This window comes from Scyliorhinus torazame, chromosome 16 (genome assembly GCF_047496885.1).
Source record: "Scyliorhinus torazame isolate Kashiwa2021f chromosome 16, sScyTor2.1, whole genome shotgun sequence".
Lineage (NCBI taxonomy): Eukaryota > Metazoa > Chordata > Chondrichthyes > Carcharhiniformes > Scyliorhinidae > Scyliorhinus > Scyliorhinus torazame.
The window spans coordinates 52699143-52706987 of NC_092722.1; positions in this window are offsets into that span (position 1 = coordinate 52699143).

Sequence of the window (7845 nt, forward strand, 5' to 3'; positions counted from 1 at the left end):
TGAGCTTAGCGGATGTCCTCTGGTGGCCGAGACCTGGAGTGCCCCTGCCTGCTTTGGGTCTCCTGCTCTTGGACAGCTGCACCCTCAGGGGTCCCAGAGGCCGAACCTCAGGGAGTCACAGGCCGAGTGGACTTGGAATGCCTGGACACCTTTGCAGTCCTGATTGGAGGTCCGAGGGCTGTCTACCGAATGCTCCTCCTTCTTTTGGGTGCCAGCAGGCCCCCGGCTTGTCTCCTTGAAGAGAAGGGAAACCTGGAGGAGATCCCCTCTCGTGTAGCCTCTGCAAAAATTCATCCATGGCTACAACGATGGAGTGCAGATCTCTGGCAGAAACTGCTCGATCAGGTTCTCCATGACGCCTGCATTCCTTCCCCATGGCAACCTCAATGGACTCACATATTAATGCTAGTACATCAGAGAGCAGGCGGACAGGCTCCTCCACCCCACGTGCCACTCTGTTGAGGGCCTCTGACACCTCTGCCTGATGTTCCCCGACCTCTCGCTACATCTACATTGGGGGCAGCACGGTAGCATTGTGGATAGCACAATTGCTTCACAGCTCCAGGGTCCCAGGTTCGATTCCCGGCTTGGGTCACTGTCTGTGCGGAGTCTGCACATCCTCCCCGTGTGTGCGTGGGTTTCCTCCGGGTGCTCCAGTTTCCTCCCACAGTCCAAAGATGTGCAGGTTAGGTGGATTGGCCATGATAAATTGCCCATAGTGTCCAAAATTGCCCTTAGTGTTGGGTGGCGTTACTGGGTTATGGGGATAGGGTGGAGGTGTGGACCGTGGGTAGGGTGCTCTTTCCAAGAGCCAGTGCAGACTCGATGGGCTGAATGGCCTCCTGCACTGTAAATTCTATGAAATTCTATCTCCAGCATCTTCACCAGGCACACTCCCAAAAGCTTGCCATCAGCCTTGGACCTAGCATCGGTCTCTTCCCCAGCGGCCGCTCTGAGTGCCAAGACCTTGGAAACCCAGCCTCCTCCTGCCTCGCCATGTGTCCAGGCGGTGACGACCAGGGTGTGAGCCCGAACCTAAACTAGGTGGATAATCCACTGAGGTGAGGGTTTCTGGGCCGGTGGAGGGTGCAGGTCTGCACGGGGGAGCATTCATCATCACCATGGTGGCACACTGGTTACCACTGCTGCCTCACAGAGCCAGGGACCGGGTTCAATTCCAGCTTCGGGTAGCTGTTTGCGTGGAGTTTGCACTTTTTCCCCGTGTCTGCGTGGGTTTCCTCCGATTGCCCTGGTTTCCTCAAACAGTCTAAGGATGTGCAGGTTAAATGAATTGGCCATGCCAAATGGCCCCTTAGTGTCCTTAAAGGCGAGGTGGGGTTACTGGGTTACGGGGATGGGGTGGGGGCCTGACCTTAGGCATGGGGCTCTTTCAGAGGGTCAATGCAGACTCGATGGACTAAATGGCCGCCTTCTGCACTGTAGGGTTCCATGATTATTCTTCTCATACCTCTATGGGCTGGGGATGGACTCAGGACCAGGGTCTGGCCTCACCCTCTTCCTGCTGCCATCTGTAATGGAAAGAGGAGAGAATAAGTGACTGCGTGGATAGCCTTCTACAATGCACCAAGCCTCACCCTCGGGTTCCCATTGGCAGAGATTAAACCTGCCTCCTCACTGGCTGGCTGGGGGAGGCCGGGCTCATCATCGCTACAGGAATGGTCACGGTCCTCCCCTGTCAGCTCGGCAGCCCAATCTTCACACTGCATGAGGCCGTGGAGATTGGGTAATGGCCCCTTCCAACTTCTCTCTCTCTCTCTCTCTTGTCTCTCTCTCTCCTGTCTCTCATCGAGGCCCATCTCCCGGTTCCCATTCAATGTGTGAGTATGGGGATCAGAGGGTTCACTTTCCCTAGTAGCACAAATATAATCATTCATTTTTTGAAAATATCAAATGGTTAAGATGAATTTATTAACGGGAAATCATGTTTGACAAATCTACATGAGCTTTCTGAGGATGCAACTAATAGAATAGATAAGAGAGAATCAGTGGATGTGATATATTTATATTTCCAGAAAGCTTTCGATAAAGTCCCACATAAGAGGTTAGTGTGAAAGATTAAAGCACAAGCGATTGAGGGTAATATATTGGCATGGATTGAGAATTAGTTAGCAGACAGGAAACAAATAATAGGAATACATGGGTCATTTTCAGATTGGCAGGTGGTGACTAGAGGCATCAGCGCTCGGGCCCCAGCTATTCATATATATCAAATACTTGGATGAGGGAATCAAATGTAATATTTCCAAGTTGCTAATGACACAAAACTAGGAGCAATTGTGAGTGGTGAGGAGGAAGGCAATTTAGACAATTGGGCAATTTAGACAATTGGGCGGCATGGTAGCACAGTGGTTAGCATAGTTGCTTCACAGCTCCAGGGTGCCAGGTTCGATTCCTGGCTTGGGTCACTGTCTTTGCGGAGTCTGCACGTTCTCCCAGTGTTTGCGTGGGTTTCCTCCGGGTGCTCTGGTTTCCTCCCACAGTCCAAAGATGTGCAGGTTAGGTGGATTGACCATGCTAAATTGCTCTTAGGTTAGGTGGGGTTACTGGGTTACGGGGATGTGTGGGCTTAAGTGTGGTGCTCTTTCCAAGAGCCGGTGCAGACTCGATGGGCCAAATGGCCTCCTTCTGCACTGTAATTTCGATGATTCCATGAGTGAGTGGGAAATATATGGCAGATACAGTATAATGTGGGTGAAGTGAGTGAAGCAGGGGCTGGTTTAGCACACTGGGCTAAATCGCTGGCTTTGAAAGCAGACCAAGGCAGGCCAGCAGCACTGTTCAATTTCCGTATCAGCCTCCCCGAACAGGCGCCAGAATGTGGCGACTAGGGGCTTTTCACAGTAACTTCATTTGAAGCCTACTTGTGACAAGCGGTTTTCATTTCATTTCATTTTCAAGTTATCCACAGAAGCAGAATGGCAGAGTATTATTTAAATGGTGATAGAAATGTTGATTTACAAAGTGGCCTGTGTGTCCTTATACCCCACTCACTAAATGTAAACGTGCAGGCACAGAAAGCAGTTAGGAAAGCAAATGGCATATTGGCCTTGATTGGAAGAGGATTTGGGTGCAGGAACAAGCATGTTTTACTACAGCTGTACAGGGCCTTGATGAGACCATACCTGGAGCATTGTGTGCAGTTTTGATCTCCTTACCTAAGAAAATACATTCTTGCCACAGAGGGAGTGCAGCAAAGGTTCAAAACACTGATTCCTTATTTTGCAGGATTGTTGCATGAGGAGAGATTGGGCCATCTAAGCCTGTATTCACTGACATTTAGAAGAATGAGGGCGAAACTCATTGAAATGTATCAAATTCTGACAGGGTTGGACAGACTGGAGACAGGGGTATTGTTTCCACTGGATGGAGGGAGTCTAGCACAAGGGGTCACAGTCTCATGATCTGTGGATTGAGAGGAGGAGAAATTTCTTAACTGAGAAGGTGGCGAACCTGTGTAAATCTCTACTGCATAGGCTCTGGGGGCCAAATCATCAAATATACTTAAGAAATAGATAGATACATTTCTGGACACTAAAAGCATCAAAAGGTATGGGGAAGAGTACTGGCGTATGGTGTTGAGATGGAGAATTACGATCCCGGACCATACCCCAACAGTGGTTAAGATACTGGACAGAAATCCCAATATTTTATTTACACTTTGTAGAACTGAAAATAAAGGATACCTCACTCCAGGAGAGATTTCACAAAGAAATAGGGACGTGCAATACAAAAACAAACTTTATTACTAACACAATGCTAAAATATCTTTAATACCACACCAGAAAATAACTTTGAATTTCCCCTCAAACAATGCTAATTAATACAGTGAATGCTATAATCCTTAACTGCTATCTTTGTTCCCACTCAAACAACAAAAAATTCTCAGCTCTCAATCCCTTGTTAAAATCTACTGTTCGCACTCAAGAATACCCGCTTTACAGAGATATTCTTTGAGAAAGAGGTCTTGTGCCACTGCGTTAAAGAAAAGATTTGACTCCTGTCAGACCCATGCAGAAACTCTGGCTGTATTTCTTCAGAAGCTGCTTCAACTTGTTTGAGGCCACCTTTTAATTACACTCTTCTGAACTGCTAATCTGGCTATCCTTCAACTAAACTGAGATGCTTGACTCCTGCTCACATCTTCAACTATCGTTCAACTAAATCTCCTTTCTTGCAAAATGTCTGATACCTTAGCTCCTCCCAGTAATTACATCATATTACCAAGCTGAAATCTAATTAACTCCCCTTACCCTCCAGGATCTTCACACTGCTCCAGTCCTCGCACCTTGAGAATCCCCCATTTCTCTCACTCCATCATTGTCAGCGAAACCTTCATTCCCCAAAGCCTGGTGATCTGGAATCCCCTTGCTAAACCTCTCCACTTCTCTACCCCCTTTCTCCTCCGATAAGATACTCTTTAAAACCTGTTCCTTTGACCCTGGCTTTGGTCATGTCTGCTGATATCACTTTAAGTGGCTCAGTGTTTAATTTAGTCTGATATCTGATATCACAGGGCAGCAGGGTAGCACAGTGGTTAACACTGCTGCCTCGCAGTGCCAGGGACCCTGGTTCAAACCTGAGCTTGGGTGACTAACTCTGTGGAGTCTGCACGTTCTCCCCACGGGTTTCCTCCGGGTGCTCCAGTTTCCTCCCACAGTCCAAAGATGTGCAGGTTAAGTGGATTGGCTATGTTAAATTGCCGCAGTGTCCAATGTTCAGGTATGTTTACGGAGATAGGACGAGGGACTTGGCCTAGGTAGACTGCTCTTTCAGAGGCTCAGTGGACCGAAAGGCCTCCTTCTGTACTTTAGGGGTTCTCAGATGGTTCCATGATCACTCCTGCGAAATGTTGTAATATGCCTTTACCTCAATAATCACTTATGGGATGTATGCTTCGCTGGTTAGGTCAAAACTTATTGCCCATTCCTAACTGTCCTTGATAAGGTGGTGGTGAGCTACCTTCTTGAACTGCAGCCGTTCAAGTTGTGTGGGTACACCCACAGTGCTGTTCGGGAGGGAGCTCTAGATCTTTGACTCAGCGACAGTGAAGGAATGGTGATTTATTTCCAAGTCTGGATACCCTTGTGGTTTGGAGGGAAACTTGGAGGTGGTGGTGTTTCCAGACACCTGTACCCTTGTCCTTCTATGTGGTAGCGGTTGTGGGCTTGGTGCATTGCTGCAGTGCTTCTTGTGGATGTTAGACACTGTTGTTACTGTGTCTCGATGGTGGATATTAGGAAAGAGTTAATGTTCCCTAGTACTTAAGTTAGAATTGGGATTTTAATTGCTTGAAAGATTGTCCTCATTGTTTTGTAGACTGCACCAACATATAAAGGGGATACAGGTGGCACTGTAATGTTGTTGGAGAAGTGATTACCAAACACTTTGGGTGGGATTCTCTCAGCCCGAGGCCGGGCTTGAGAATCCCCGCGACCGGCGTGAATTGCGTCACGCTGCCCCGCCGCCAGGACGTGATTCTCCGCAGAGCGGAGAATCGGCGCCATTGGCACCGGCATGATTCTTACCCCGTGATGGGCCGAGCGGCCGTAGCAAAAAAAACCGAGTCCTGCCGGCGTCGTTCTAATCTGCTCTTACCCAGCGGGACCGCGGCATGGAAGGGTCTGGGGGCAGCCTGTGTGTTGGGGGGGGGGGGGGGCGATCGACCCCGGGGTGGGGGGTTTCCATTGTGGCCTGGCCCACGATTGGAGCCCACCGATCGGTGGGCCGGCCTCTCGGGCTGGGGGCCTCCTTTCTTCCACGCCGGCCCCTTTAGCCCTACGCCATGTTGCGTCGGGGCCAGCGCGGAGAAGGGTGCCACTGCGCATGCGCACATTGGTGCCGGTGCCACTGCGCATGCGGGGCCCCGCGGCGGCCAGTTGATACCGGGATCAGCAGCTGGAGCAGCGTGGGTCACTCCAGTGCCTTGCTGGCCCCCTGTAGGGGCCATAATTGCTGATCCATCGCGTTTCTCGACTGCATTTCCGACGGCGCCAACACTTAGCCTCAGGATCAGAGAATCCCACCCAATAAACTTGGGAGTCGAAGAAGTCAAGACCGATTTTCTAATTGTTATTATAAAGCGTAACCGTGGAGGGAGTGTATATGTGGATGGGATGCCAATCAAGCGGGAGGCTTTGTTCGGAATGGTGTCGAGGTTCATCAGCATTATTGAAGTTACATTCATCCAACCTTTAAGAGATAGGAGCATGAAATCAATAAAAGTGTGTCATGCAATGCAGTTTTAGTTTCATTTTTGCTTTTGCAGCAAAGCGCGCGCGCACACAAACTGCTCTGCAACTCGAATGTCTTCAAGTTTTAATCCTCTCTAAAAATGTGCCTAGTCTCAATAAATTAACCCACAACTTGTTTACACAATCCCTTATGGTACTTTTATATCATAACAACACATGAAGACCCTTGTCACATTTTACTATGTTTAAGGTTTTATATTAGTGCATGTTGCTGTTATTAATTAAGGCAATTAAAATTATTGTCTAAATGAATAGTCTAGAAACAGTCACAACCTGTGACCACATTGATTTGTCACTTCCTGCCCCACAAATGTCTAATTTGGTGCCAACCATTTTTCTAGCAGTGCAACCAGCTCTGGCAATGGAGCTGGAGTCTGTTCTGTAGTCAATTAATCTTCTGTGTTAGGATGAGATTCTGCCCTTTTAAGCAAGGTCTGATGCATTGTTTTGCCACCTTGGAAGACAGGAGAAAACATGAGGGGGTGTAAAGAAAAACTTCAGCAGCTTAAAAGTAATCACCGGCTTTTCGTTATTCCAGCCACATTACAGAAAAGCTACTTCCACCCAGACGAGAGCTGAACACTAAACCAGAAAAACAAGGCTAGAAACAACTCATAAAAGGTCATTTGCAAAGTGTTGCGTTATTGATTGACCCCATTCGCTAATCTGTGTAGGCGACTCTGGTCACATGGTCTTCAGTGATGTGGCCTTGCGTCCATGAAAATCCAGCTGCTCCCCATGCTGCTTGGGGTTTTCTTCTAGGACAATAACACAGCCATTCTCCCTGTCTCCCTGACGTTGGCAAGGTAAGTTGTCTGATCCATAAAACATCTCCAAAGTATCTGGAAAGCAACCAGATTCCTTCAGGGCCTTGTCAAAGCCTCCAATCCCATTTTCTATGTCGACACCTGTGGGGGAACAGGTGCAGACATGGAAAATAGGATTGGGGGCATTTTTCTAGGCACACGGATACTAAGCATGCTGTGGAGTTCAAACTGTACATTCGGCATCTAACACTCTGAAACTGGCCAGAGGAGCAGATGGGTTTAATTCTTGGTTCTTGGGGAGAAGCTTTGATCACCCCAGGTCTCCAGGGGCATCTAATCCCTGATCCTGGTGAGAGAGTAAATATGATCCCTGGAGTGGGGGGTGGGTTGGGGGGTGGGGGGGGGGGGGTGGTGAGGGGGTGAGGTGCGGCGAACACAGCTACAGGGAGCAGCGACAGTGAGATTCGATCAGCAACTGAAAGGAAGTGAGCTCTGTAATGTAAGCCTAAGGAAAGTGTCACACCCACAGAGTCATGGGCGGATGGGGGGTGGGGGGAGGGGAGCGCAGTTTTCTGGTCGTTCTCGCCAGTGGAATCTTCTGGTCCCGTCAAAGATGAACCCCCACTATGGGTTTCCCAGTGGCGGTACGGGGGTGGGGGGCGGGGGGGCGGGGGGGTGGGGTGGGGGGGGGGCGCATTCAATGGGAAATCCCATTGTCAGGATCAGGACTGGATTATTCCTCCATTGGCCAACGATATGTCGCCTCCCGCTGCCTAGAAATATGCCGCAGGGGTGGATGGAAATGC